This window comes from Zea mays, chromosome 1 (assembly GCF_902167145.1).
Source record: "Zea mays cultivar B73 chromosome 1, Zm-B73-REFERENCE-NAM-5.0, whole genome shotgun sequence".
Lineage (NCBI taxonomy): Eukaryota > Viridiplantae > Streptophyta > Magnoliopsida > Poales > Poaceae > Zea > Zea mays.
In genome coordinates, this window is record NC_050096.1 from 6,993,798 (window position 1) to 7,001,935 (window position 8,138).

The window sequence follows — 8,138 nt, forward strand, 5'->3', positions numbered from 1 at the left end:
GTGGAGCACAAATCCTGGATCGACTATGTCCCACTGGTGTTGTGACTCAATACAAGGCACATTATCAGCGTATGTTGCATTAAACTTGGTGACAGAGAAGTAATCATCCACATATTGGTCGATTTCAGCAGCTGGACCACGAAGAGAGGTAATGAAGAAGAGGGCATGGATACATGGCAAGCCAGTAATCTCCCATTGCCTACAACTACATGTCCTCTTCTCTAAGTTCACTGGGTACCTCCATTCCCTCTTTTCTCTGTCGTATGCTGTCACCTCTGCCTCAAATGGCGTACGCTTTATCATTTTCATCTTCAAACCCCTTGTTTTCGTAAGCAATTTCTTCATCACAGAAGGGATTATTTTGTGGCCAACAAACTTTGCCGCCGAGGATGCAGCGAGCAGGGCGCCGCCGAGGATGCAGCGAGCAGGGCGCCGCCGAGGATGGCCACGACCGAGCGTCGTGAGGTGATTATGGTGCTGCTGTAATGCTGCTGAGGCCGAGAACCGCGTAGAAGCCGTCAGCCGGAGCACACCGGACGACCGAGCGTTGTCCCTGCCAGTGGGAGTGTTGAAGCCGAGATCCGCCTGGCAATGGGCGTTGTCCCTGGCAGTGGGCGTTGTCCCGCGTAGAAGCCGCCCGCCGGAGCACACCGCGGAGGCCGAGAACCGCCCGCCGGAGCGCCCGCGGAGGCCGAGATCCGCCTGCCGTGCGGCCCGGGCGAACGGCTCCTGCGGCTGCGGGGCGCGCCGTCGAGGAGCTCGCCGGGGACTCGCCGTCGAGGAGCTCGCCGGCTGAGTGGTGGAGGGCGATGGATGGGCCGCTGCCAGGGAACCTGGGAGCGTGCGTTTCAATTTGGGAAGAGAAGCAGGGGAAAGGGGAAAGGGGAGCGGGTCCCACTTGTAAGGTGTCGGGTCCACCTGTAAGAGCCTTTGATGGGAGAATATAGCGCCGTGAGGTGATTTCTGAGCAAAGTGTGGAGGTGGGAGGGGAAAACTGATTAGAGAATTTGGGCGGGGGTAGATTTGAGCAGCGCGTCCAGACTAGTGGGCGAAATGTAAATGTCCCATTTTATAATGGTTCGGTCGTGCGTGCACGGCTTTACATGTCGTCATGAGCTCTGCGTCACCTACCTGTGTGTTTAGGCATACACTCGATATGACATATTGTTCTATCTTTCTCGGTATATGGGTCACTATAGAGACTCTGATGTCGAGGTCCTCCCACGACTGAGATTGACTAACCCTACATGACAGTGAGAATAAGCCTGAGACCTTTCATGTGGGTGTACAACCATGTTGATGGTGACCTCATGCGTCCCTTCGGTTTGCTGCACGAATGTCCGGATGTGACCCGGTGATGACACGTCTTGTCGTTGCTGACGTGGGTCAACAACACTGGATTGGAACCTTCTTCCTATCGAGTTGCTCGATGGGGACTTGGTCGACCACTCCGTCTTGTAGGCTTGCTCGGTGAGGACTTGGTCGGCCGCTCTACCTTGAAGGCTTGCTCGGCGGGGACTTGATCGGTCGCTCCGTCTCGTAGGCTTGCTTGGCAAAGGACCTAGTCATCAACTCCATCTCGCAAGTTTGCTCGGCAAAGGGCCTGGTCGTCCGCTCCGCCTCGATGACTTGCTCGGAAACTCCATCCGGGTGGCAGAGTGCACCCGCCTAATCCTATGAACTAGGGGGAGCCTAGAGATTGCCTGATTAGCTAGAAGCACACGAGAACACAAGGGTTAGAGTGGTTCGAGTGGCTGGAGCGTAATACACTACTTCCACTATAAGTTTTATTGTATGGGAGTCTCTGTGTGCGAGGGTCTCCAAGGGAGACTATCTCCGTCTGTCCCTTGTAACATTACTAGTATTTAACGTGCGCCCTGCGCGCGAGCACGACGTTATGATCTTATGATTGTAATGCCAAATGTTGGTATGGTCGCACCATACACATATTTTCTTTTGGCTTTAATAAGATAGATACATAGATTCCCATGTTTAATAAACATTGCATGTTCCAAGATAAATCATTCTTAATTATATGATTTACTATGAAGATCCATGATGATAGTAAGTTAGTTCATAAAATATGCACTTCTCCCCTAAAAAATCATGGATGATGAAAAGTCCTATAATTAACTCAAATTACATAGCCTATCATACATCTCCATATATCTAAAAACATGCCCAAATTTTGTAGGATATGAAATGTGACATGTCATAGGACTTTGCCACTCTTTAGCTGGCCTCTGTCCAAGACAGATGAACTGTAGGGCAATAGCAAGAGATGTCGGTTTTGACTTTTGAGCATTTGTTAAGTGCCAAAAATCCTATTGCAAAATGCAGTTCAAGCAAACGTTCTAGTATAATATAGTTACAGTTCTAATACCCTGGGTTCCTACATTTCCACATCTGAACAAATGCTAAGGATCTCTGAATAACCACAAACGCCTTTCAACTACTGGCTGAAAGCAACATATCAACGGTTTTTTGGAACTACAGAATCGTACAGTGTTAGTTGCAAATGTAGCACTTTTATTACACACGTGAATATGTCACTCTCCATAATGATCTCCGAGCAATCAGAGCATACCTTGCTTCACATCCAGACATTCAACAGAGCGACTTAATTCATTTTAGATGAGAATGGGCGAAAGAATAAAACATGGGATTTTTTAAGAGAAGGAAAAATTGGCCCACATCTAGGCACGTGGGTCATACAGTCGTACCACCCATCAGCGGTCCTGGCCCTGGGCGATTCTGGTGGCCTGGGTGAGGACAACGACAACAGATAGAGGACGAACGAGGACGCGAACATGGGTGGTGTGGCGCCCTCCCTAGCGCTGGCAGATTTAGAGGCGAGGATGGCGACCGGGACCGTGATGTCCTGGAAGGCAGAGGCGAGACCCCTCTGCTGCGGCGGAGAGGAGGACGACCCGTTGGAGACGTCGACATCAAGGACCCCGAGCACGACATCGAGGTCGCCGATGTGGCATAGCCTTCGTTGGTAGGTGAGCTTGAGCTACATGAGGAGGTCCGGTCCCCCGCGTGGGGCGTGGCCTTCGGGCTAGAGACTCGCGTGGGAGAATGCAATGTTCGCAAAGTGAACTTTGAATATGGGTATTGAGACAGATAAGTTGCTAGAGATAGTCTAAGTTGGATAAATTGAAAACAAGATTTAGAGCAGAACCATGAAAAGAGAACTGAGTTTTGAGGGAATTCTGGAAAGAATGTAGATTTTGGAGAAACTCTGGCCAGACTCGTGCAGTGAAGTTCACTGCGTATTTGTTTCATGAAAAAAATGCAGCATGTTATCCCGACCACAGGATTTAATGCTTTGATAGGGATTTTTCTGGGTGCTAGTAAAAGAAGTACTGCAAGGACCACGAGAAAATGACTGAGGTTGCATTAAAAAAACGATTAAATACATGTTCCAAGGATAAGAACAAAGTCACACTGGATGCATTTGCCTTAAGGATCAAATACATATTCCAAAGAACCTCATCTTCGATTAAGATAAAAAAACAGAGAGATAAAGTGAGGTTAACAAAAACCTAGAATCTTGAGTTTTAGATGGGGAGATGACGATGAGTGCAGCTATATGCAAACACAAGTCTGAACCGCTGAAAGAAAAAGGGTTAAGATAACATATGTGCAAGGGAAAACAAGCACTCCAGGGGGCTGCGCCACAAAAAAAAAGAGGGGTCAAGGGCATATCTGCAAGAAAAAAAATGCAACAAGGGGGTGGTATATGAATGCGCAAGAAGTTTTATTAAGAAAGCACAACTCAGAAGAAAAGAAGGGGCATACCGCATCCACAGGCTAACGCGGTCAGGGACCAATGCGTAAAATCTCAAACAAAATTTGGACGGCCAGGGACCAGTGCGTAAAATCTCAAAAAAATTTGGACCATTTCTCGATTTGTGCGTGTCATCCTTGCGCAGGGGCCATGCTAATCTTCTCTGTATCGTTCCAATTTTATCGGATGTCTCCGAAGAGACGGAGCGGTGGTCGCAGCTGAACTTATAAGCCGGTGTCTGCAATGCTCGCTGGCCGGTCTGGTACTAGTTCTCGGTTCGTCCCTTGATCCCTTCCCCCGCAAGCCGTAGCGACGACGCGCACGCCCGCGTGGGCTGGATGCTTAGGCGCGGCCCATACATCACGCGTTGCCTTCCCTCGTGGTCGTGTACCTATCGCAAGCCCAGACAACGTAGATTGTTGTTGCCTGCACTGCACATGCTGAAGATCGAATCCCCTGCATAGCATGAATGACGACGGATCAGCTGCAGTTATTACCAAGTTTCATCTGCGGACTGAATCGGAGGAGACACAAGTTGATATTCAGGGAGCGCACATCCAGCCACCTGCACGTCTAGCTATTTTGTAAGGGCCAATTAGCGGCCCTTGGTTTTTTTTAGTCACGTATACGGCTACTAACGATACTAATTATTTAATACTACTGTAAGTTTAATTATTTTCCATATATATTTTTGGCTAGAGGTAAAAAACGCTTGATTTCTCGGCAAGAGAGAACCACAGTGGCCGACGGCGGCCCATTACTCCCCCACAGTGGCCGACGGCCCGCCCGTTTCCGTTCCCCTGCGTGCGGGGCATTCACCGTGACAAAACGCTGTCACGGGCGTACCCCGTATGGCCGTATCACACACAAAGTTACCACTGCAAAGCTGTGTCAGGGAAGTGCACAGTGGTTTCGGTGGGGGTCGTGAACGGCGTGAATTGGGTTTCAGAGGCGGCTCAGATTAAAAGAGCTCCGTCTGAATCAATTGACGTTTTGAACGTTTTAGTTACTAGCTAGCTGTAGGCATTAGCTGCGTTGGACTGACCGACTGATGCCGGTTTGCGTAGGTGTAGGGTGACCATCCCGTGAAATCCGGCCTCGCAAACGCCGTGATCGATTGGGACGAGGAATCGATGATGCATGGATGGTGGCTTGCGACGAAAGCAAGGCCAAGGCCGAGGCCGAGGTGATAATGTGATGACTAGTATGGTGCCCGTGCTTTACAACGGTATACAAAATATTCGATAAAATGTTAGTGTACAATGATTATATAGAAATGAACGTCACATATATTATTATCGAGCTCAATATATCATAAATTCTTTGACAACAACTAATATACACTGCTATAAAGTTTCATTTTACATACACATAAGAAATTCACTCCTACATGGCAAGAAATTGCATGGCACACGAGCAGCTAGATCCCATAAAAAGACTAAGTGGAGCTATTTTACATGACATCGCAAGAAATAAACGCTACAAAATTCCCACGGCCAAAACAGGACGTGAACCAACTATTTATAGAGAGCTTGGAGGCAACCCTATGCTTGCTTGACAAAAGTTGTACTCTCATATGTGACATGCTTCAGGCAAATAATTCAATCAGAAATGCACATCATGGGCCAAAGGAATAAAATGAGTGAGCTAAAAAACGAAGGCACCCTACAAGAAAAATTAATATAATTTTGAACATGTTTGAAATAGGCTTCAGACTATGGGAGATTTGGAGAAGAGTCTGTACATCCTAGAAAGATCCTCAACCTGCAATAACAGAGGGATGGAGTGCATATTCAATATTGTTAGGAAGTCGTGCATTGATTAGATAATAATAATAAGGTTTTCAATCCAACCTTATCATCACGAAAATATAGAGATTTGCCAGTTTCTTAAATAGATGAATCTTAGGGACATATGCAATCAGACAATTGGCCACTAATGCACACAAATATAGAGATTTGCCACATGCAAGAGATAATACCAGCTTGGTCCTTACTATATCATTTGTGAATCTTTATGAATTCATATTTAAATTTGCTAAAGTATTTGATTTGTACTGAAAGGAGTTAGATCTATCATTTGTTGTAGCAGTGGTAGAAGCATATCGAGTCAAAATTATAGTGATTCAAATGCCTTGGTAGGTACAAGCAGCTCATGGGCGGCGCTGTCAAAATCAGGTGAATAGTCATACGAAAATATATCCATCTTCATCACAGGCTGCTAGGAACACAAGTAAATATTAATTGTTACAAAAGCAGCTATTTGAGGTATACATGTTTTCAGGGAACACAATACATTCAAATTTACCGTTCAAATTTTAGTATTTTCCATACATCATAGCTTTTGTAGTCACTCAGGCTATAGCTAGACACAATAGATGACCTACAGGTAGAAACAAAAAATCACAGAAAACATTTTACTCATTTTGGTTTGGACATTGCATTGTGGACTACAAAAATACTTCTGCTCAAACAAAAAACAGCATGTCATTATGTTTGGGGGCATGACCATTGCCTCTTTGTAATACTCAATGTCCTTTGTTAGCTATTTTTTGCAGCTAACTATTTAATGTGAACTTGCAAAATAGAAAAAATGCAGTGCGCTTACTGTGTTAGGAATTCAGTGTACTTTAAAAGAAGATCTCAAACTTCAGAAGAAAATTTTAGATGACTGTAAGGACCTCATTACTACAGGATTGAACAAGGTCAGTTTAATGCATATACAAAGAGCACATGTACTTTGTCTTTAAAGTATATGATTTAAACTCTTCCTTTTGCATATCTACATACAACTACAAGCGAAAACTGAGCAGCTGCTATTTCCAGCAAAGACTTTCAAATTTTCATTCAACATAATAATGCATGGAATCCTAGATAAAGATAATTCTACTCCTAGTGATCATGTTACTGTCAGAATTGAAGATATATGACCTATCTAGCTACGAATGCTTACACAATCTTTTCTTCGATGCATCGATTCTAGAGACTTGGACGACGAACAGTATGCCGACACCTGTGCCTACGTAATCCAATGAGCCCAGGGATCTCCACTGTAAATTCTGTGAAGAAAAGGATCAAAACAAACAAACAAAATGGGGTTGTCTGAGTCGGCCATTTCCTGGTTAGTAGAGGGTAGGGAGCAGTAGGTCCATTGTTGGAACCTGGAGTCGATGCGGACGTCTAGCTCCGTGACGATGCGCCTCTACTGGTGCCTCCGCATTGACCCATTCAACCAGCACACAAAAATATATAATTCATATATTTTGACCCGGACAATAGGAAAAAGTAAAATATAATTATAAAAAATAATTTGATGCAGAGTGGCCAAATACACGAACCTGGGATGAGTAGAATATAAAACATATTGGCACTTATAACCTCAAAATGGCCTCCGAATTGACCATGGGCGCCATACACTCCTTCATTAGCTCAAACAGCCGCAACGCCTCGTCCCCGAGCCCATTGACCGAGTAGCCATCGATCATGGTGTGCCACGAGTCCATGCCGCGGTCAGGCATAATGTCGAACGTCCTGTGGGTGTGAGGCATGGCTACGCACTTGGCGTACATCTGCAGCAGCTTGTTGTTGACTCGAAGGTCGGCGCAGAAGGGTGAGCGGAGGAAGAATCTGTGCACCTTCCTGAGCTCCTCCAGCAGCTTAGGGTTGGATCAGGCTGTCGTGAGCTCGTAGAAGGCAATCGGGTCGGTGCATGCCCATTGTCTACAAGTTCCACGACGCCCTTCACCTTCCCCTCCCGGCACAAATCCTGCAAGCTCCCTAGGCCCCGCTACAGGTTCAGGCGGCGGCGATGCCTGCTAGTGCGGGGGTGGAGGCTGGTGTCGATCGGCCCCATCACGACTAGTAGGACTTGTTTCCATCGTGGTTGGATGTGACGAGATCTAGTCTGTAAAAGAAAATGTGCAAAGTCTAATATCAGAGAGGAGGATGATAAATTCACATAAGAACAATATTGAATACAATAATTAAGATTACCACACCTCGCCAGAAGAATCAAGCAAGGTATCTTCATTCTCCAACCGTGTAATCTTTTGAGCTATTTCTGGCAATGCCTGAAAAGCAAGATAGTTATTTTAATTTTGTGAGAAAAAACTATTTTTAACATTGTCGTTGCTGCCTCCGAAGCCGCCATCTAAGTCTCATGCACGCACGCTATCGCTTGATCCTGAAAAACTATCTTTCAGATTAAACTATATTATGTAAATTCATAATATCAAGGATATGAAACACAAGCCATTTCTCAAACAACCTTTATACACAATGCCAAAACCTCCTTGACTTAATATATTCTTGGAATTAAAATTGTTTGTTGAACTTTGCAGATCACA

General features: G+C 45.7%; 1 non-coding gene across 1 annotated transcript; it reads right to left on the bottom strand.

Annotated features, from left to right (window-relative positions):
* Nucleotides 1–3,892: 3,892 nt before the first annotated feature.
* LOC111590677 (U6 spliceosomal RNA) lies at nt 3,893–3,995 on the bottom strand. Its single transcript, XR_004855719.1, has one exon. It is a non-coding gene; the product is annotated as a U6 spliceosomal RNA (small nuclear RNA).
* Nucleotides 3,996–8,138: the final 4,143 nt, after the last annotated feature.